The 21,984-nt window shown below is 47.4% G+C and overlaps 1 protein-coding gene across 4 annotated transcripts in view; it reads left to right on the top strand.

The window, feature by feature from the left end:
* The window catches only part of LOC118218032 (zinc finger MIZ domain-containing protein 1-like), a 71,915-nt gene that overhangs the window by 8,396 nt on the left and 41,535 nt on the right, over positions 1-21,984 (top strand). For all 4 annotated transcript variants that reach the window (XM_035400370.1, XM_035400369.1, XM_035400372.1 and 1 more), the window contains exon 2: positions 11,170-11,286. The gene's annotated coding sequence lies outside the window, so the exon portion shown is untranslated. The remainder of the gene's footprint in view (positions 1-11,169; positions 11,287-21,984) is intronic.

Here is a 21,984-nt window from a genome sequence, read left to right as displayed (position 1 = left end):
AGATGCTCCACTTCCATTCTTATGAAAGCAGAGACTTTTCAAAAATTCCTCTCTGGCATTAAAATGACAGGAGGTCATTTTCCCCATTGTGTCCCAATCTCACAGTCAGATAGATGGCAGGTAACAGTGATTAAATGTTTTGCTAAATCTGCTCATTTATTTTCCGGGAAACTAGATGTTGTGGAGGTCTGCTGGGAAAGTGCTGATTGACTGGGGCCTCAGGAATCCATCATCAGGTTTCTGAACTGAGTAGCATTGATAACTAAATTTGGCTCGTTTGACATACTTATCCACAACAGATTTTTACGACTTGCTGGGAAATACATTCTTGTCCCTTTACATACAGATTCAGATTAGGCGCATTTCCCAGCCTGCATCCTGCTCCTTTGTCCCCCGCGGTTGGTTATGATTGTGCTCATGGTCACATCCCCACATTGCTGGGTGCTGTTCTGCAGACCCAGGTGGGGGCCCCACATTGCTGGGTGCTGTTCTGCAGGCCCAGGTGGGGGCCCCACATTGCTGGGTGCTGTTTTGCAGGCCCAGGTGGTGGCTCCACATTGCTGGGTGCTGTTTTGACCTTTTCTCCTTCAGCATTGAGAGTTCTGGGATTGTAAACTGCATGATAAAAGATGCAAACCATCCTCATCCATCATCCCTTTGTTTCAGTGGAAAGACATCCAAAATTGTTTTCAGTTGCTTGGCATGCAGGAAGATCTCCCGTACGGGAGAGTCACGCATTTTAAATCACTGAGTCCAAAAGAGTGGAGAAGGTATTTCCGTTTGTATGTGATCTTGTAATTTGTTGCGTAAGAGCTGTTTGTGTTTAGTGGTTCAGTGTAAAGGTTGCTCTCTGCTCTTAGTGTAGCCCAGTCTGTAGTGTGGCCAATCTTCCCGGGGGGGGGTGTTGATTCCCTGAGCTGTGATGACTCTCTGCTGCATGAGAAGATACCCCCTCCCTCCACCCCCGTCTGTGGGATTAAGTACCTGCCCCCAGTAGCATCACAGGTAGGAGCTCTGGCTGTAATTAGCAGAGTCTGACTGGGGTTCACAGTGGTAGGACCCAAGAGGCAGAGACGCCCCAGAACTGAAAGTGGCTAAAGCTCTTACCAGTGAGCTCCATGACCGTGCCCCTGGAGTCCTGAGGTTTTATTGTATTTAAAAACAGTCCTGTACCTAATTAGCAGACTCTCAGACTCTCTAGTGCATCTCTCTAATCCTCCCAATATTTGCATGAGGAGCGTTTTCAAAGGGGAGGAAGCCAGGAGCTGAAAATGTTGTTGTTGCACAAACAGTAAAAAAGTGATAATTAAGTTCAGGTCATGTAGCTAGCTGGCTCATTAGCATTCAGACCTACACAATGATCTAAGATCATCCCATCCAAAAAGAAAATTACAATTTTTAACTGTGAAAATGTTTTCTCCATTTTGCAAACCCAACAGAAAAATCAGTGTCGGTTGATCCAGTGTCTTTTGTTTTCATCCAAAACTGACAAACCACAACAAACGAACGTTGGCTACTTTGTTGTAGCACGGAACATAGCACATTTGTACTGTGTGTTGTAATTTGGTTGCGCAGATCGGATTTTTCGCACTGGCTTCCTGGTGCATGCTGCTGTTGAGGTTGAGTGCAGGTTAGCGCTTTGGCGGTTCACCTGCCTGAGTAAATAAACAGACCGCTGGCCCTGATTCTGCCCCTGTGTGTGGAGCTCATAACCTGTTCATCAGGCCGTGACATTAGCTTGACTTCAGCCTTTAGCTCCAGCCTCCAGCAGCAGGAGGTGATTTTTCTCTGCCATCCCAGAGGACTTCCCAGAGGAAGTGCAGGTACTCAGCTTCCTGAAGCTGCTTGTTAAGCAATCATCACACAGGCAATCAGCATGCCTTAATCAGCCCGGTGAACCCACGAGGACATCCAATCACGTCTGAGGAAGGCTTGTATGGGTGCAGGCTTTTGGTCTTTCATTCTAACCCAGCATCACAACACGATGCGACCAATTAACTAATCACGGCCTTCAATCAACAACCGTGATCAATTAAGTCATGTGATTCTGCTCCCACAATGACCCTTTGGGGTTAAGACCGGACACTCTTGCTTTTAAAATTTGCACGCTTATGCTAGCCAGCTCTCTAATTGACCCTTATTTAGTATAGTTGTCTGCCTTATTGTTGACAAGGACTTGAGCATACAAGTGACAAGTTAAATGATTCCAAGATCACATTTTCAGGAAAAAGCCAGGTCCTCAAAATTAGCAAATGGATCTTCATGAACTCAAACACATTGTAACCTCAATAAGCGTAATTATTTGAATGCAGAGTCTATTAAAGAAAGAAAACAAAGGCATTCTTTATTGCAGTAGAATATTTTATGATATTCGCGTAGAGGGTTATGGAAGCGGGCCACCCAAACACTGTGGTTAAATATGGCTCATCAGCTGGTTCAGCCGAAGGCAGAACAAAGCCGGGCACATTTTTACCCGGGCGGACGGAGCCTGCTAGACACGAGGGCCGTCCTGTTGGTGCTGTGCCCAGTCATGTTCCCCTCCAGTGGCACTGCCAGCCACAGCGGGCACTAGCAGTCACAGCGGGCACTGGCTGCCACAGGGGGCACTGGCAGTCACAGCGGGCACTGGGTGCCACAGCGGGCACTGGCAGTCACAGCGGGCATGGGCACAGCGGGCACTGGCAGTCACAGCGGGCACTGGCACAGCTCGGCCAGGCTTCTGTACCAGACCTGGGGTGGCAAGAAGAGTAATAACCTTGTGTAATATTAAATAATAAACTTATAATAATATTTGTGTGTAATATTTGCATACCTTTATAACGCATCTACTGAACTTCTATTGTCATTGTTCTCTGTAGTCTGTTGTTATTTGTGTGTCATAAGTCAGACTGAGTGTTCTTTGTTTTATGTAATATGTCCTTTATGCTTTCATCTGAAGAGTATTATATTTATCACGTACTGTTATGTGGTCTTTTCCTGTTATGTGATATTCTGTTGTAAGTTTCTGTTGAATTGTATTCTGTGGTATTTGGGAAACCGCAGGTGCATAGATGATAGACAGGCCTGCGTAAAATGATAGATGATAGACAGGCCTGCGTAAAATGATGCTTTCTGGTGATGGAAAAACAACACTTCTAAGCTGAACAGCTTCCTGCACTGCCTGCATTCCAGAGCCTGGAACTGCGTGTCATTCATGACATCACTAAAGGCGGTTTGAGCGGCACGGTTTGTCTCACATCCAGTACGCTCTGAAACATCCTGCTGTCTGCCGACACGCGAGAGGGAGAGAGAGAGAGAGAGATGGAGGGAAAAAGAGAGAGACAGATAGAGAGGGAGAGAGACAGATAGGTGTATGGTTTTTGTTTATTCTGAGCTTGATTGCAAGAGTTTGGTTTATGAAGAGCCTGAGCCTGAATATTCTGAATGGTGAAAAGCTCAGAACCTCCAGCACACGCTCACCTGCATTCATTAAGGCTGATAAGTGATCAGCACACGTTAGGGTTAGGGTTCTATATCACTCCAATACCATGTGTGTGGTCATGTGATCCTGAAGTAGCCCTGCTGAATGGGCTTTGTGTGGACTGGAGCGTTTAAAGCAGACGGTCTGGGGCTTTGTCTCGTTTGGGAGGCTGTCTGACTCTCTCTGCCTCTCCAGACCTGGAGATTAATCACTGGCAGGATGTTCCTCTGCAGGCTGGGATTGATCTGGGGGGGGGGGGGAGTGCCGGAGTGGCGGTATTCTGCCCGCGCGGTCCCGTGGGAGGGGTGTTTGTGCGCTTTCGGATCCCGCGGAAGGTGCCGGGCTGTTGATTAGCATCGATCGGCCGGATAATTGGCCACTTGACGAGAAGTTGAGCGAAGTAATCTCCTGATTCTCCTCTCAAAACTCCATTGTCGGGGTGGCCTTCGTGTACATGAAGAACCCCCCCCCCCCCCAATCCCACGCGCGGTGTTTTAAAAAGCCGCGGACGTTGATGAGATTTGGAATGAGAAAAATTGACCCGCCAAGCTATTGTGACAAATGAAGCGAGAAGGGGCCTTGCTCCAAAAATACATCCCTTCAGCTGCAGACTGGCCTGTCCAGCACCGCTGGGCACTGAGAGGGGCATCTTTACGCAGGCGAGTCTGAGAGCTTGGCGTGGACTCGACCCCCTCCTATGGAGTGGTGTGTTTCTCCCCAACCTGCAGGAGCTCCTTACCTGTAGCCTCAACCTGCGAGAGCTCCTTACCTGTAGCCTCAACCTGCGAGAGCTCCTTACCTGTAGCCATGCCCCAGGGAGCTCCTTACCTGTAGCCACGCCCCTGGGAGCTCCTTACCTGTAGCCACACCCCCGGGAGCTCCTTACCTGTAGCCTCAACCTGCGGGAGCTCCTTACCTGTAGCCACCCCCCTGGGAGCTCCTTACCTGTAGTCCTACCTGCGGGAGCTCCTTACCTGTAGCCCTACCTGCGGGAGGTCCTTACCTGTAGCCACGCCCCCGGGAGCTCCTTACCTGTAGCCACGCCCCCGGGAGCTCCTTACCTGTAGCCCTACCTGCGGGAGCTCTGCACCTGCAGCCACGCTCGCGGTGGCTAAGCGGCACATTTCCGGGGAAGCGAACGTTGGCATGCGGAGATGAATTGCAGTGCAATAAGCTGCATTCCCCTGCAGAAAGAGAAATTAAACGGCTGCTGCTTTCAGCTAAACGTGGGCTGTAATTAATTACAGGGGCCATTTTGGAGAATTTCTCAAGAGCCTCTTTCCAAAAGATCCAAACCGTTACGAGCGCTAAAGTTCTGTCACGGTCATCAGGTGGTGTGAGGTAAACACACCTTCACCTTCGCAGTCCTTAGGTTTCTGTAGATGTGAATGCCAGCCATAGCAATCCTGAAGGGCCAGGTAATACCCAGAGCGTGATGTTAGGTGAAGGTTGGGAGGTTTCTGAGCTGTGATGGCTCTGTGCTGCGTGATGCGGTCCTAAGTACGTGACCACTGCATGGTTTGGCTGGGGGGGCAGCTCTTTTATGATTGGGCCCCGTTAAAAGGAGTGATGTTCGCGGCATCGGGTGCCGTGCCGCGGGGAAGCACATGTCATTCTGCTGCTGTGATTATGTCCCGCTTGGCTTCACAGCCGCAGCTCACCGCACGCGCCATCGTGGCAGGCGACTCCAGTGTGCCGGTGGCCATGTAGCCAGCCCTGCGCTTTTGGGGGGAATTTCGCGCCGCTGCCCAGCAGCATTGCGGTCGAGCAGTGGTTCACTTCTGTTATTAGCCCTCCACCCAGAGCTGTTTAGTCCCAACCCCTCTCAGCCGCGCTGGGTCAGAACGCTGGGTCCGAGCCCTGGGTCTGAGCCCTGGGTCCGAGCGCTGGGTCAGAACCCTGGGTCAGAGCGCAGGATCTGAGTGCTGGGTCAGAATGCCGGCCACACACGTATAATTAACAGAGCTGCTGCGGGGGAAATGTGAGATTTCTCGGCTTGCGTGCGCACGATACTGTCAGGGTTCACTGTAGGCGGTCATCTGCGTATTTTAAAATGGGAACGGAAATTCGCCTCTCAACAAGAAAGACCGCAGTGCTGGTGGCCATTAAAGCTAACGGTGCCAGTCGGAGCGAAGCAGAGTTAGCGCGGCAGAGTTAGCGCCGCGTAAATCCTCTTCCGGAAGATTATGTTCATCTGTGCGCTGCTCCCATGGTGCATTTTATTTTATCCCTTCTAGTAATGCAGTTTAAACAGCGTGTGTGTGTGAGTGTGTGTTTGTGTGTGTGGGTATGTAGGTCTACACATTGTTTTTATTAATCAATCTTGTTTTCTCATTGGCATCCAGCCCTTTTCCTTCATGAGGCTATTATGAAATATTTTCATTTCGGAATGTGATATAACAATATTCATAACACATTGCTGGCCATGGTTCTCTCGTTGATGGCATCGTTCAGGTTATATCCCTGTCCATAAAGCGTTGGTTGATTTTCCTGGGTTTTTATATTCTTTTATAAACTTATATTCTTTTCCTGTGTGTTTTCAGTTGGCCCAGACAGTTTTTATGTGTCATTCCTCAGAAACGTCTGCAAACACCAAAAATATTTTTCATTGAACGCAAAAAACTTTCTGGGAAAATAAAAACGTGCACTAAAACTAAAAATATCAAGAAACCCCAGAATGTGAGGCCTCTCTTAAGCCTCTATGTGGCGTATTACTATTCAGAGCTCCATTTGCATAACATACACAGAAGGACGCGTATAACTGGTGCAGTGGGCTGATCGTCCTGCAGCCTGATTGGACACAGAGTGTGGAAGACTGCTCCAGCTCTGATTCGCCGACGCCTCTTGCGAAGATAATGGAAATCGCGGTCATTAAGCTCGCGCTCTCCGTTGTGTGGTGAAACCTCGCGAATCCGTAATTGTTCATCACTAGTGCGGGGAACCTTCCTGGGTGTGAGAAGCGCTGTTTTTGCTGGATTAATTTTCCGGGCCGGTCTAATGCCTCCGCAGAGCAGTAGATGGAGATCCCTGCCTCCCTTTCCCCCGCTTCGCTAAGCCCCTGAATCGTTTTACAACTTCAAACGGCTTCATAATCGCAGACCTTCAGAGGCTGGCCACCACTTTAATTGTATAGCGTTGTTTTTCTTGTCACGCAAGTATTTAAGCAGATTTGTTTGCAGGCCTTCAGTAATCCCTCAGAAATATGCTGTATGTGTGTCTCTGACAGCACTGTTCGTCATCGCATAGACGGTCTCACCGTTTGACAGGTGTCTTTACACAATACGACAATTTATCACCTGATGCTGGGAATCACCATGTAGCCTAAATGATACTCGGTTGCGCAAAATTATCGGCATACACCCAGGTATGTGCAGTCCATAGTTCCATCGACAGATTTATTTTATTATGTGTTCCGTGACCAAAAGAAATATTGGATTTATTCTGACTGAAGACTAAATGCATTTACACATGATACAGATCTATTACAGATTTGGTTCTGTGCCATAATCTGCTGTATTTCACAGCCATGTCACGGCCCAGAAGCATTTCCTTTAGAAAGAACCGATCCTGACGTCATTCTGAGGACATCGGTGGCTTGCAACAGAATGGAGAAAACATGTTTATATGGAAAAATGACTGCTCACGTCATTTAATGGAGTGTGTTTGCCTGCTGAGGGAGTTATTGCTGTGATTGTGCAATAATTTGGTTTCAGAAGCAGTTATGAATAAGACTGACAGTGAAGCAACGGACGGCCATGTAAACTCATTTCCTGAGTGACTGACTCCATAAATAGAAGTGATTCAAAAATAGAAAACAGAGAAAAGCAAAATAAAATGGCCAGTTACCACCCTTTAGCTCCTAAACACTGAATATTTCAGCTAACAGAGCATCAGTACTGTGTGTGTCTGTGTGTGTGTGCGCGCGCATGTGTGTGCGTGCGCGATTGTGTTAGAGAGAGTGCATGTGTCTGTGCCCCCTTCTCTGGCTCACTGTCATTGCATCTCCAGCTACTGGTCAGAGTGCAGGTTCACAGTCTTCATCTCTGAAGGTATGAAGCCTTTTCTTCTACAAAACCACATTTTATTGTTCCCAAAAAAAGATACATTTTGTCTTCTAATTGCTTAGTTTTTTATAAAGAAAATCCTATGTGCACCCTGCATAATAAGGTTTAGAAATCGGCTGTACCGTGTTTTGCTGGAACTGTCTGTTCTGTACAGAAGAGAGGCCTCGTGTTTGAACTGAAAACATGAGTTCGCCTCCATCACTCAATTCATCATCCAGGATATGTGCTTGGATTCAATCTGCTTTTTTCCTTAAGTTTGACTCTTGATGGAATATAAGCATTTGCTTTTCATTCACGGTTTGGTGAGTTCAACAGTCACCCAAATTAACTTTTAAAACTGCATTTGTGTGCAAAACCTAAGCATTTGCATTTAATCAGTAAGCAGAGTTAAGGGCGAATGTGGACTGGATTCCCGCCACAGGGAGATCGAGCGGGAAAACAGACCCATGACTCTTCCTCCCACTCCTGCCTCCTGAAAGAGCGGAGGTTGCCCTGGAAGAGGCTTGTTTTCGGGGGAAACGCCCCTCTTTATCCGGCCCGTTACCCCCTGTGGAGCCGTCCTGTGGCAGGATGCTCAGATAAACGCCCAACTGCAGGCCTCCCGGATCTCCCGCCCACGCGTACGGGCTGCCGTACGGACTGCTTTACAGGCTGCTGCACGGACTGCTGAACGGACTGCTGTACGGACTGCTTTACAGGCTGCCGCATGGACTGCTGTATGGGCTGCTGCACGGACTGCTGCACGGACTGCTGTACAGACTGCTGAACGGACTGCTGTACAGACTGCTGAACGGACTGCTGTACAGACCGCTGAACGGACTGCTGTACAGACTGCTGAACGGACTGCTGCACGGACTGCTGCACGGACTGCTGCACGGACTGCTGTATGGGCTGCTGAACGGACTGCTGTACGGACTGCTGAACGGACTGCTGTACAGACTGCTGAACGGACTGCTGTACAGACTGCTGAACGGACTGCTGTACAGACTGCTGAACGGACTGCTGCACGGACTGCTGTACGGACTGCTTTACAGGCTGCTGCACGGACTGCTGTACAGACTGCTGTACAGACTGCTGTATGGGAAGCAGCCTGTCACGCGGAACACTAAGCGCTGCTGGCCGGAGTTTGCCTTCGGAAGCGCTGGGCTGTGAAAGGGAAAACTGTGTTTGAGGAGAACTTTAATTCCCTGTGCTCGGTGCCTGTGTGTTAGAGGAAACCTTTCATTCCCTGTGCTCGGTGCCTGTGTGTTAGAGGAAACCTTTCATTCCCTGTGCTCGGTGCCTGTGTTAGAGGAAACCTTTCATTCCCTGCACACGGCGCTAGTGTGTTTTGGAGTTTTTAGGAAACCGCATGTCACTAGAAAACAAAACCAGAACCAACAGCGCGTTGCCAGGAGGAAGTCCAGTGATTTATTGCCATTAGCTAATTAATTACATATCTGTTTCATCTGCGGCTGTGAACATGATGGATTGGCTTTGGATACAATAATTTTTCATTTTGAAGTGCAGTCTTTTTTTTTTTTTTTTTTTACAAATTGAATAATTTGGTTGTTCTGTGAATTTGGCCTCCTGTGTGTTTAACTAAGGGCTATATGAGCGTTCTTGTAATCGATGATTTTACAGTTTCTGGGTACTGGAATTCCTCATTTGAATTTGCATTTTAAAAAATGAGCACTCCCCGATGAGCAGGGTCACCCAGCGATGGTCTGAGGTGTGTGCGGTCGTGTCTCAATCCTGTACAGCACGCTCACCCAGCGATGGTCTGAGGTGTGTGCGGTCGTGTCTTAATCCTGTACAGCACGCTCACTCAGCGATGGTCTGAGGTGTGTGCGGTCGTGTCTTAATCCTGTACAGCACGCTCACCCAGCGATGGTCTGAGGTGTGTGCGATCGTGTCTCAATCCTGTACAGCAGGGTCACCCAGCGATGGTTTGAGGTGTGTGCGATCGTGTCTCAACCCTGTACAGCATGGTCACCCAGTGATGGTCTGAGGTGTGTGCGATCGTGTCTCAATCCTGTACAGCACGCTCACCCAGCGATGGTCTGAGGTGTGTGTGATCGTGTCTCAATCCTGTACAGCACGGTCACTCAGCGATGGTCTGAGGTGTGTGCGATCGTGTCTTAACCCTGTACAGCACGCTCACCCAGCGATGGTCTGAGGTGTGTGCGGTCGTGTCTCAATCCTGTACAGCACGGTCACTCAGCGATGGTCTGAGGTGTGTGCGGTCGTGTCTCAATCCTGTACAGCACGCTCACTCAGCGATGGTCTGAGGTGTGTGTGATCGTGTCTCAATCCTGTACAGCACGGTCACTCAGCGATGGTCTGAGGTGTGTGCGATCGTGTCTTAACCCTGTACAGCACGCTCACCCAGCGATGGTCTGAGGTGTGTGCGGTCGTGTCTCAATCCTGTACAGCACGCTCACTCAGCGATGGTCTGAGGTGTGTGCGATCGTGTCTCAATCCTGTACAGCAGGGTCACCCAGCGATGGTCTGAGGTGTGTGCGGTCGTGTCTCAATCCTGTACAGCAGGGTCACTCAGCGATGGTCTGAGGTGTGTGCGATCGTGTCTTAACCCTGTACAGCACGCTCACTCAGTGATGGTCTGAGGTGTGTGCGGTCGTGTCTTAACCCTGTACAGCAGGGTCACTCAGTGATGGTCTGAGGTGTGTGCGGTCGTGTCTTAACCCTGTACAGCACGCTCACTCAGTGATGGTCTGAGGTGTGTGCGGTCGTGTCTTAACCCTGTACAGCAGGGTCACTCAGTGATGGTCTGAGGTGTGTGCAATCGTGTCTCAATCCTGTACAGCAGGGTCACTCAGTGATGGTCTGAGGTGTGTGCGGTCGTGTCTCAATCCTGTACAGCAGGGTCACTCAGTGATGGTCTGAGGTGTGTGCGATCGTGTCTCAATCCTGTACAGCAGGGTCACTCAGCAATGGTCTGAGGTGTGTGCAATCGTGTCTCAATCCTGTACAGCAGGGTCACTCAGTGATGGTCTGAGGTGTGTGCGATCGTGTCTCAATCCTGTACAGCAGGGTCACCCAGTGATGGTCTGAGGTGTGTCCACCCGCAGCATTGAGGGTTGTTCTGTGGGCGAGGGTAGTGCTTGGGGCCGGAGAAGGCAGGTCTTAATCGACTTGTCCGTCAATCTGTTGTGTATTGTTAGGCTTGCAAATTGGATTTGGCAGCGAACTACTGCCACAGTGACCATTCTGAGGTCTCCAGACTCACACCACAAGCGTTCAGCTGTTAAAGCCTCTTTAACAAACGGCGACCTGTGAACTCATTTCTCTGGGCGTTCAGAGAGAGGACTGTGCCGTTTGCTGACTTCTGCGCATTATGTGTTTTGGGAGAATTTTTTAAGGGCAGTTTTTAAAAAAACCTGCTATTTTAACAGGTTTAGTGTAAAACTGCGGGTTTACGAGATTTACTGGCCAATTTGCAGGACTGTTTGAACATTAATTTGTTTGGAAAGTGCCTGTTTCGGTGAACCAAAAGCAAGTCAAAATCTCTTTACTGGATTACTCTGAATGTAATAGGCTTCAGGACTATGGAAATCTTACCTTATTTAGCGGGAGGCTGCTGATGCTGAACCTTTTTTACTCTACTACTCGTCTTTACTCTTTTTTTTTTTTTTTTGGCTGCAGGTAACTCGTTCTTCCAGAGGACACGGGGGGGACCGCTTCCCCCAGCAGGACATGTGAAGGGGAGAGAGGGGGGAGGGGGTGCTGGCTGTCTGGACCCCGGGCCTTCAGCACGTGCAGGTGAGCATCTTTCCTACACTCACTGATCTTTGTAAGATGGTAGCATCCCAATCGTATATATCGGCACTCCTGGCATTTCAGGGGTCGCTGGTGTGCAATGAGATGCAGTCATCCTGGCTGACTAAACATCCTCCGGCCCCCGGGTGGCGCTAGAGCCGATTTCTGTGCGGGGCTGCCGGCCACAGCTGGCTCCGGTGTAGCCTGGAGTGGATAGCAGACAAATGGGCCCCATCCAGACCCACGAATGGTGTTTACTTTTAAATTCATTCATTACCCCCACCTTCAATCAACACATTCATAAAAAATTGAACCCTTGCAGAGACGTGTGGATTCTTCAGCCATTTTGTGTGGCATTTACTCAAGTAAAATGTATTTATCTGCAGAGGAAACTGGGTGTCCATAGTACAGAGCTTTTCACTTCTTGTTTTTGTCCATAAGGATACTAATGACTCATTGTCTCATTGATTGCTGAACCATTAGGGGCTTTTAACACACAAAAAAAACACAAGTAAAAGGGTAAAAGGACTTAGCAATCGATTCCAAAGCAAACTGGTTGCCAGCGCAATAACTTAAGGGCTGGAGCAGTATCTGCTTTCTGTTTGGTTTGGGGAGAAATCTTGCAGATCCATTCTGTCCAAGCTGCAGCTGCTTGGTTACCCTGTTTGGAAGACGCAAAAGCGTTACGGTGAAGCCACACTATACGCGACCTCAGTGTGGAGCGTGGCCTGTCCTGACTGCTTCTCGCGGCCATTTCACCCAGCTAGCACTCGGAGCCTTCTATTCCAGCAGGACTCATCCGTTCTGCTGCAAAGATAAAGCCAGGTTTAACCAGCTTGTAGTGTTCTTTCTGTCACCCTGACCGATGGTAAAGGTTAACTTGGATTATTATTTGCAATAGAGCAGTATATCAAGGCCAATTTTTTTCTGAAAGGTGAAGCAGTCCCAAAATTGTAGCTTTTCCTTCTACAACGCACAATGATGTCTCCCAATTCCCCTAATTATGCATAATTTAGCTCCTTTTTTGCGTGTAGATCCCTTCATAGAGCCGCAGTTTGTGAGTTTCAGATGTGGCGTTACCGGGGGAGAAACTGACACGTCTCAGCTGCCGGAATACGCGCTGAATAATTTTAGTAGTCTCGTGCGTGTGTGGATTGAGTTTCCGCGTATTTTTAGGATGTGACGCGCGAGCGGAAACTGGCTCGCTCCAGACGCGCTGTGTTCATGTCGCTCAGCACACTGTCTCCCTCTGGCACCCGCTCCACGGAGCGTGCAGCTGGTTGCGTTTAATAAATCATGTTTTAGTTAACTGCGCAAGCCGTGTCTTCCAGCTAAATGGAAGCGTTGTTTTTTTTTAAAACACAAAGGACAGCACACGGAAGATGTGAAAACTGTACAAATCCAAACCTGCAACCTTCATAATAAATGCTAATAATTCTGTGATAGCTAGTCTCAACAATAGATAAACTATTAAACTCCTCATTGTCGCTAAACTAACTTGAATTCCGACATGATGTGACATTACATGAATAAGCAAAATAGCTACCTGGCTAGTTAGCTCCCTATTGCATCTGCACAAACTGTCCAAGTGTGTATGAATGTATTTTTTGAAACAGCTTGCAAATTAGCGTGATCTTTATCAACATAGGGGGATGCAGAAGACGTGGCCTTAAAACTCAAGCTATTCACAAAATTTAATCAAATAATTTTTGGAATTGAGTTGTCAAAAAAGGACTGAATGCAGTTGATTAGAGTAATTCAGCAGGCAGTGAACTCTCCGAACCTTGTAATTTTTACTGATTGCTCCTGCTGAACTCATTTCCCCAGTACTTCATGTCCTTAAATTGCTCTGAATGTATTTATTAAAATTACTGACTCCTGGTTCTCAAATTTGACATATTCAGTCTTGAATAAATAATCTTAGTGATGAAATAATATTGAAAATACTGCATTTGAACTGACCAATAAATGACCTGCTGTTTGTAACATGAATCTGATGGTGCAGTATGTCCTTTATGCTGAACCAAGGCTTTGATTGTATTTTTCCAGGACAATATAAATGTGCTACTTGACTAAGGTTCTCTAACTCCTCTTATGTAAAAGTGTATAATCCTTTTTTATATAATGTCTAAAGTAGGCATAATTGTGGCTTTGCTCCAGTTGTGGTGTGTCTAACGTTTCACTAGAATTGCAGGAGATGTTATGGAGATGTTATGGAGATGTTATGTAATGCATAACACTGTTATCGTAGCGTGCTTCTGTAGGTCTGCAGACTCCTGGGGCAAACGCAGTGCGTACGCACACAGGGAGCTGCTGCACAAGGGCTGTTTTCTGCAACCAGTCAGGCTGCATTTGATTGGGTGAAAAGAAAGTGGGGATGATGTCACAGTGGCGGCAGGGAAATATGACGGGAAATTAATTATACATCATTGGTTCTGGCTGGGAAACCGTTAGGGGCGGAGTCAAGGCCCCGTGAGGCTGCAGAGATCGTGTCACCTGTAGAGCTGTGATATTCAGCACCTGCAGTATCAACCCTTTAAGGTGTGCGGGTTACCACCAATATGCAATTAGAATGGTCTTAACTGGACATTCTAATGCTGACGGAACAATCGCTGCTGGTAATAGAAAGTAATGGAGTTCTAGAACACTGAAAAATAAAACATTCCAAAGAACCTGCTCTTCAAAGGGTTGAGGAGGTGTGAGTACCCATTTGGGTGGTGAGTCGCAAGAACACAAATTTTGGTCTCAATGTGTAATATTCAGGTTTCCGAATATAGGACGACAAGAACTCGAACAGAGAGAATATAAAATATGCATTAGATATGATTTATTAAAGTTGTTAACAATGGCATTGTAGCTGTTTGCACACATTACTGGGGGAAAGCAGGTGTAAACATGCATGCACATGCTTAGAGCAGCTGTCATTGGTGCTGGGAGGGGGGGGGGGGGGGGGCTGTGGTGTGTTGGGGCCTATGGTCAGTGCATACTTGTATTGGGAAGGAGTGTTCTCAACTTACATATGAATCTTTGGCTTCCCTGAGGAAGTGATAGGACTAATGCTTCAACTCCAAGGTCACGTAGTCACTGGCTTTTCCAGTGAGCTCAAGGATGACCTGAAGTATAAACTGATCCATACAGCCCAAAGAAAATATTTTATCCCCATTTCTTCCGATAAGACATTGCCAATTAAATGTGTGAGGAGCTGGTTATAACAACACTTTTATTCTGGCACGCTATTGGTCAGATGTCTTCCCTTCTTTCAAAGTGAACAGGCGATCCCGTACGGTGGCAGTTTTTTTGTTTTGAGGTGGACCCTGTTGGATGAGGTGGAGTTGTTTCTAGCTTTTTTTTTTCTGAACCTTCATATTCTTTGGATCTTTTATTTTATGTGCACCTAAAGAGGGCCAGTAGTCTCATAAAAACTGTGCAGTTTAGCTTTTCATTTTGAATGACAAATTAGATTTCAGATTTTAATGTCAGTGGATGCCAGACGAGTTAACTAATGCTAGAAGAAGAAAGCGACTTCATGTCGAAGTTGCGCAGTCAGGGTGAAGTGCACACTTGACACTACATGAACCCGGCCCTCTAATTTTAGATCCGTGAAATGGCTAATTAAACGGTAGCGACAGCGCCTTTAATTAAAGTGCATTCTGGGCCGGTGGAAGGAACGCGATGGCTTGTGCCTGGTTGCCGGGGAGACAGCCAGGTGAGAGTGATGACAGGAGGATCGCCCGTCTGTCTGTTAATGCTGAGGAGCTGGTCAGGTCAGGCTGCTCTTATTTACACTTGTTCGCGTTTCCGTGTCCCTTCTCTGTTTGCCAGCATGCGTCCCAAACTGGCTGCTGCTCACCCTCATGAATGATACGCAGATCCTCAGCGCCGACGCTTTTAGACTACATGATTAGTTTTGAGGCGTGTCCGGATGTGAGGTGTGTCCGGATGTGAGGTGTGTCCGGATGTGAGGTGTGTCCGGATGTGAGGCGTGTCCGGATGTGAGGCGTGTCCGGATGTGAGGCGTGTCCGGATGTGAGGCGTGTCCGGATGTGAGGTGTGTCCGGATGTGACGTGTGTCCGTGTTTTATTTTTGTGTAGCCAACTGTGCCGTGCTCTGACATCACGTGACCTCCCTGGACCCGTGCCGCAGAGCCCAGTACCGTTTGCATGCATAGGGTCTGCACCGCACCGTGTGTCCGTTACCGGAGAGAGGCCGGTTTCACTGCCGCTGAAATTGGCAAACAGTGTTGTGGTGAATGAAGTCTGATTTATCAGGCAGAATGAGAAGCGAATGCACACTGTGTGCAGATGTCTTACAGGTCGCGCTGAAATGAGGCGCACGCGGACGCAGCCGCGGTGGGAGGCTTATGTAGCGATGACCTGAGGAATCCTGACCCACAAACCCTCACCCCGCCATGCCGGGGTCAAGGGTCAATCCACTTACGCCTTGCTGCTGCAGACTCCGGCCAATCGCGTGCACCGGACACATAACTAATGATGTCGGGGGCCCGGCGCACGGCTCAGGAAGCTGCAGTTTCTCTGCAGCGTGCAGCCGTGGGGCAGGGGGAATGGAAACTGGCCGACCGGCAGGGCTCTGTGGCGTTACTGTGCAGCGCTGTTTCAGAAATACCAGGACGTACTCCAGAAGGTTGTAGCACCCTGCCAACACTTTTACTTCTGTCTCCCTTCTCACACGTTTCTGAAGAGTAACAAAGGGAGCGTGAGGTGGCAAGTGTGGATGAGATAACTTATCTCTGACGACTCCACGGAGGATGTTTTTAAGGGAATGTAATTACTTCCTGAACTGCTCCGGTGTTGTGTCCTCTCAGAGCTTATGAACAGAATTTCACACGAGGCCTGACTGAAAGCCGGATGTTTCTTTTGATTTCATTGTTAGACCCTCTGGCCTGCCTTACTCTCGATTCACCTTTCAATTAAAGAACCGTCCACAAAAGCTGTTTCTGCCCGACTTTTCTGTCGCTTAAAGATGAATTTGTCATTTTCATGGTCAAATGAATTCTTGTCTGGAATAACAGCGCTCTGCAGTCCTGATTACCTTCATGGGAAAAGTGCTTGTCAGGTACCATGAAGGCCAGGTGTATAAGACACCTTACCTTACACATGATTTATGTGTGATTAATGCACTGGATTTGTGTCTGTTTTATGTGTGATTAATGCACTGGATTTACGTCTGTTTTATGTGTGATTAATACACTGGATTTACGTCTGTTTTGTGTGATTAATACACCAGCATGAATCATGACCTCCACTTTTCTCCAGAACTTTGTTGCCCAGCAACCGCATCTCAGAACAAGGTGAAATCAGTTTGTGAAATATCCACCTGAAACTTGCACCTGAATAGCCTGTCCAGTATCACTAAACAACCTGTCTTTCAAAGTCTGTAATTCTTGTTCTTTTTCATAATTTATTAATTGTAATTCCCATCTTACTATTTATCTCAGGAAATGTTTAGTCAGATAAGATGGGTTTATTCTGGTTCTGTAATCTGTTAGGGTGGGTTTGATGTGGTGTCAGGATACATGGCCCCTCGTCCAGCTCTTTAGCTCTGTAGCTTAACCTGGATTATGATGGAAAGCGATTAGCATGCTGGCTAGACTGTGGTGACAGCACGCCATTCACCTGGTCACTGATTGGCAGGATATGCCATTCACCAGGCCACTGATTGGCCGGACATGCCATTCACCAGGCCACTGATTGGCTGGACATGTTTCACACTTGTGCCGCACGTCGGTTGGTGGCCCATGTCAGGGTTTCCCACTGACATGACACACTCTTCCTCTTCCAGACATACCACACTCTTCCTCTTCCAGACATGGCCTTTTCTACCCCCTAACCCTTTTCTGCCCTTAAGCTGTTTTAATATCTGGACCCAAATTAGAAATCTTGTGCCTTTCTGGGGTCCCGTAAATAGCCTAGTGAACTATAGACTCATTCTGGGACCCAAATCCGATCACGTCCACGATAACCAGAATCATTTGTTGATTTTTAAATTATTTTATCTAAGTCGTAGCTATATTTCTGCCAACTGAACAAAAACGTTTGCTGAATGTGAACCTTCATTACATTTTTTCCCACAATTAGCACCCTCTGCCGTCTGGGTAGTGCAGAGGTATAAGCACTTGCCTACCACCGCAGAGAACCGGGTTCGATCCCCGGCAGCGGTACTTTCAGCTTGGTCAGACGTATTATTTCCTAAGTTATTAAAATAGCTTTTTACTGTAAAATGAGACTGATACAAGTATATCATTGGCTAATAGATTCTCATTCATTTGTGTCTAGTAGGCCTCAGATGCTCTTCCTTTGAGGGTAACCAAGAGGGCTGTACTTTATGAGATACTCTGAGGTCTTTTCTGAATTATGAGCAGGTGTCTCAAGAACAAGGATTCTGTTTTCAGAGGAATTCATTTTTGTGATGGATGGGTGCAGTTAGATTCATCCTGATGAAAAAGCACATGTCGCCCATCCAGCTGAGCCAAGGGCACCACTGCTGTTTACCTTCCATGGGTCTGCTGGACTTTCTGTCGCGTGCTCTGGACCGGATCAGAACCAGAACCAGAACCAGAGCAGAGCGCTGAGAAGAAGAAGCCTAAAGGCTGAGAGGGTATATTCACTTTATTTACATGCTGTTTCAGTAATAACTGAGGATGATGAAGGATAGGTAAGATGATGCGTTAAAGACACAATTAGGATGATGTGTTAAGGACACTTTAAATCTCCAGTGTTTTTGTCCATAAGGTTTTAAAGCATTTGCACACCCAGTGGTTAGAGCACGTTTTCAGAGCTAGAAAACTATAGCATGCTATTTTGTTTCAGTTTATACATTTAGCCAGTATTGAATAGCTGATATATTTGAGTGTGTGGTGATGTGAACAGGGATGCCTGCTTCCCTGAATTCTGTGTTGTTGTGAAAAGGGCAGCAGGAGTTAGTCTGGTGCATCCCCTGTTAGTGATGGACCTGTGGGGACATTTTCAGTTTGTCTAATAGATCTGAAGTATTACACTACAGAGAAGTGTTTCCTGAACATCTTCAAATAGACATGCATGTATGTTCTAGGGCTGCAGTGTCGTTGAGAGCTGGATGCCTGTTCTTCTATAGACAACATTACAGTTTGCCTTTGAAGCACAGATAAATTGGTTTGCATTTTGGATCATGAAATGTATGCAGTTTTCATGATTTTTAATATCTTGGTCAAATAACATTCTTAGCAGCAGCTTACTGTGTTAGCTGAGTTTACCCTCTGTTAGAATGGCATGTGATGTTTTAGTTGCCCCCACATGCTTACTAGAGAGCTGAGTCAGCAGTAAATTTGCGATATGCGCACTAAAACACAACCTCCCCAGCGTCTGTTTATGCCGTAGGCTGGCGTCTTTCATACAGTTACTGCTGAATTGGCAGTTTAGTTACTTTTGGCCTACAGGTTTGTCCATCACATATTCTATATCTTAACTCATAAAACAGTGAACATTCTGAGGCAATGTCAGCTTTTTGTCGGGGGAAGTTTTACATTTTTGTAAACTTTTATACAGAAACCAGTTGTGGTCTTGGAGGGGGGGGGGGTGTTGTGCAGGTGTTTTATGTTATGTAGTTTTACAAATATACAGGGTTAAACATTGCAAAATGGCCTTTCCGTGAAACGTTAAGAACAGCTACTTTAAGGACAAGAAAAAAAAGATATTTCTGGGAACTTAAATAGTGGGGAGAAACTTCAGGCAGCTGACTGGAGGTGTGGTGGCACTGACTGCTCGTGCTGGGATGAACTGGCTTCTTTCCCAAAATTACTGTTGCTTTCAGTGGACATGAGAGACCCAGCTCCCACCGTGTCCTTCATACGGCAGTCTCTGCCTCTGGTACTAAACACAAATAATGACTGATGCCTGGCATACTCTACAGGATTTTTAGTCAAGATTTTGTAGCTTTTAAAGCTCTTAAAAAGAAAATGCCCAGTCTGTGCACACCTGCCTCTAATGCTACTGATGCTAGTTTAATGTGATTCAGTCAGAGACTCGATCGCAACTCTCCCGGTCCAGTCTGAAGCTAGTCTGCAGCTTAATGTTATTAAACTGATTTGATTTTCTCACACTTTTTTGGCATGGCTTCTGCAGTGTGATCGCCTGTCCCCTTAGCCTGTAAGGAACAAGGATGGGCGTGAGAGGGAGGATGGGTGTGGCCAGAGAGGGAGGATGGGCGTGGTCAGAGAGGGAGGATGGGCGTGGCCAGAGAGGGAGGATGGGCGTGGCCAGAGAGGGAGGATGGGCGTGGCCAGAGAGGGAGGATGGGTGTGGCCAGAGAGGGAGGATGGGCGTGGTCAGAGAGGGAGGATGGGCGTGGCCAGAGAGGGAGGATGGGCGTGGTCCGAGAGGGGAGTGAGAAGAGGAGAGTCAGAACGTTGCGGTTTCAGTCAGAGGAGTGTTATTCATTACTTGGGCAGCTGGCTTCTTCCTGTGGTTCCTGTGGTCGGGGTCTTCCCCTGTGGCTCGGTGCAAAGGGGCCGGCCTCAGTGCTTCCACATGTCAGACAGGAACAGGGCCCCACTGCCACCACGCGTTTGGAGTGAGGATATTAAATTACCCCACGCATGTGTCCTTTACGCAGGACTCATCCGCAGGAGTGCTGATGGACAGAAATGAGGGTGTGTGGTTTTTACTGAGGTCTGATTCATAGTGAGGATACTCTGCACTGTCTGTGTGATGTTGGCTTGGGAGTGCCCCATTACGCACTATGGCAAGTCGTTAGGCTTCGTCTGATCCCTTAAAGAATGCCCTGGAATGGGAGTCGCTCTAAAATAAACAGCACATTCCTCCCGAAGCCTAACAGGGCATTAAGTGCCCGCGCGGGCAGACGAGACGAGCCTGAGAAACATTTTCCTCTTTGATTTCTGCGCCCTGACTTCAGGGCTGGTACTTGAATTAATATCCTATTTCACAAAACCGGAAAACCCATTACAGTGGAAAATTGCAGGTGTACTTTTGAATTTGTAAAAATGCACCCGGCACCATTCTCTAGTGCACTGAATGTAGTGAAGCAGGCAAAAGATGAAGATGGCTCAGTTTTATCATGCTGTTTACTGCCATATGAAATCTCAATTTCAATCTCAAGTTTTCTCCAGAAGGTATGCAGTGAATGTCATTACATCAGTCCTCCTGAAGTACAAATATTCTAATTTTCTGCACTTTCCAATGCTATTTGCTTTTTTTCTAAGACTGCTGATACCTTAAATTCTATTCTAATTTAAACAGCTGCTTGGAATCAGTCTTTTTAAATGATCTGAGAACTGTAAGGACAGTGCTGACATTTTATTACTCTGACTAGCAATGAGTATCTTGTGAACTTTGACCTCCTTGTGATGTAATATTCTCTGCGACTTGTAATTGGTCAAAGAAATTAAACAAACACCAAAGCAGGGAAAAGTGGAAGGCTAACTGGCATTAAAGCACAAATGTGAAAGCTACACAAATAGTTTGTGCTAAAAGTAACATGAATTACAGGTATCCTTGTTGTCTTGTATGTTTTGTGTAAACCCTACACTGCAAACTGACTTTTTAAGAAAACCTAAGATCGCGTTTTCAAATAACAAGCAAACAGAAGGGACTGAGTCACCTCTTGCAGAAGAAGCGTATCTGCTTCTCAAAGAACAAAGCTTCTCGATTTAATAGTTGGCAGAAGTTGTGATGCTGAATGTCCTTGTGTAGCTGTTCTTGGCCAGTTCATTGTCTCCTCTCTCTGGTTGTATTAGGCTGGCTTGACGTCTGTTGTGTTCTTTAGTGATGGAGCAGTGTTGGAGTGGCTCAAGGGCCTGTTGTGGAGCTGAAGATGTTCAGGTTGATCTCAGGTGAAGTGGACTGCGTTTGGAGGCGTGCTCAGTGTGTTCTCTGGTCTCTGATAAGGGTTCTGGACAGATAACCGTGCTCTGTAATGTTGAGGACAGAGACCCATGCTCTCTAATGTTCAGTTTGGGCAGTTCTTGAATGCTGTTCTTCCCAGAATGCTGTAGTCAGTGGAAGTATATATAGACTCAGTCCGTTAGGGCTGGGAGGAGGGAACTCCAGCTTCAGTTGGTATCAGTGTACAGACCCAGAGATGCAGACTGGCTGCTCATCCAAATGGGGTATGAAATTGAAAGTAGCAATTTACCCCTTATCAGGTTCCTTGTTTTCAGATGCTAAACTGGAGCATTGACTTAAATGAAAATGAGTTGCAATTTCCCTCCACTGAAACAAAATGTTGAATGGGGGGGGTGGGCACTGGGGGGGCGGGGGCTGTGCTGGATTTCGGTGATGCCATACGGAGTGTTATCTGGCCTCCTCCACATGTTCTGTATCCCCGTTGGGGACATCCTTCCGGAAGCTTCCGTACAGTCCATGCGGCGCAGGATAATCCGCAGCATCGCGCTTTTCTCCAGATGGTAAATGGGCCGCATTTATACAGCGCTTTTATCCAAAGCGCTTTTATCCAAAGCGCTTTCATCCAATTGATGCCTCTCATTCACCCATTCACACACACACTCACACGCCAACGGTGAAAGGCTGCCATGCAAGGTACCAGTCAGCTCGTTGGGAGCAATTAGGGGTTAGGTGTCTTGCTCAGGGACACATCGACACGCCCCAGGGCGGGGGATCGAACCGGCAACCCTCCGACTGCCAGACAACCGCTCTTACCTCCTGAGCCATGTCACCCCTGTGCCCAAC

The sequence above is a fragment of the Anguilla anguilla genome, chromosome 18, assembly GCF_013347855.1.
Source record: "Anguilla anguilla isolate fAngAng1 chromosome 18, fAngAng1.pri, whole genome shotgun sequence".
Taxonomy (NCBI): domain Eukaryota; kingdom Metazoa; phylum Chordata; class Actinopteri; order Anguilliformes; family Anguillidae; genus Anguilla; species Anguilla anguilla.
Note: the sequence above shows the minus strand (reverse complement) of the source record. Positions and strands in the feature narration are given on the sequence as shown.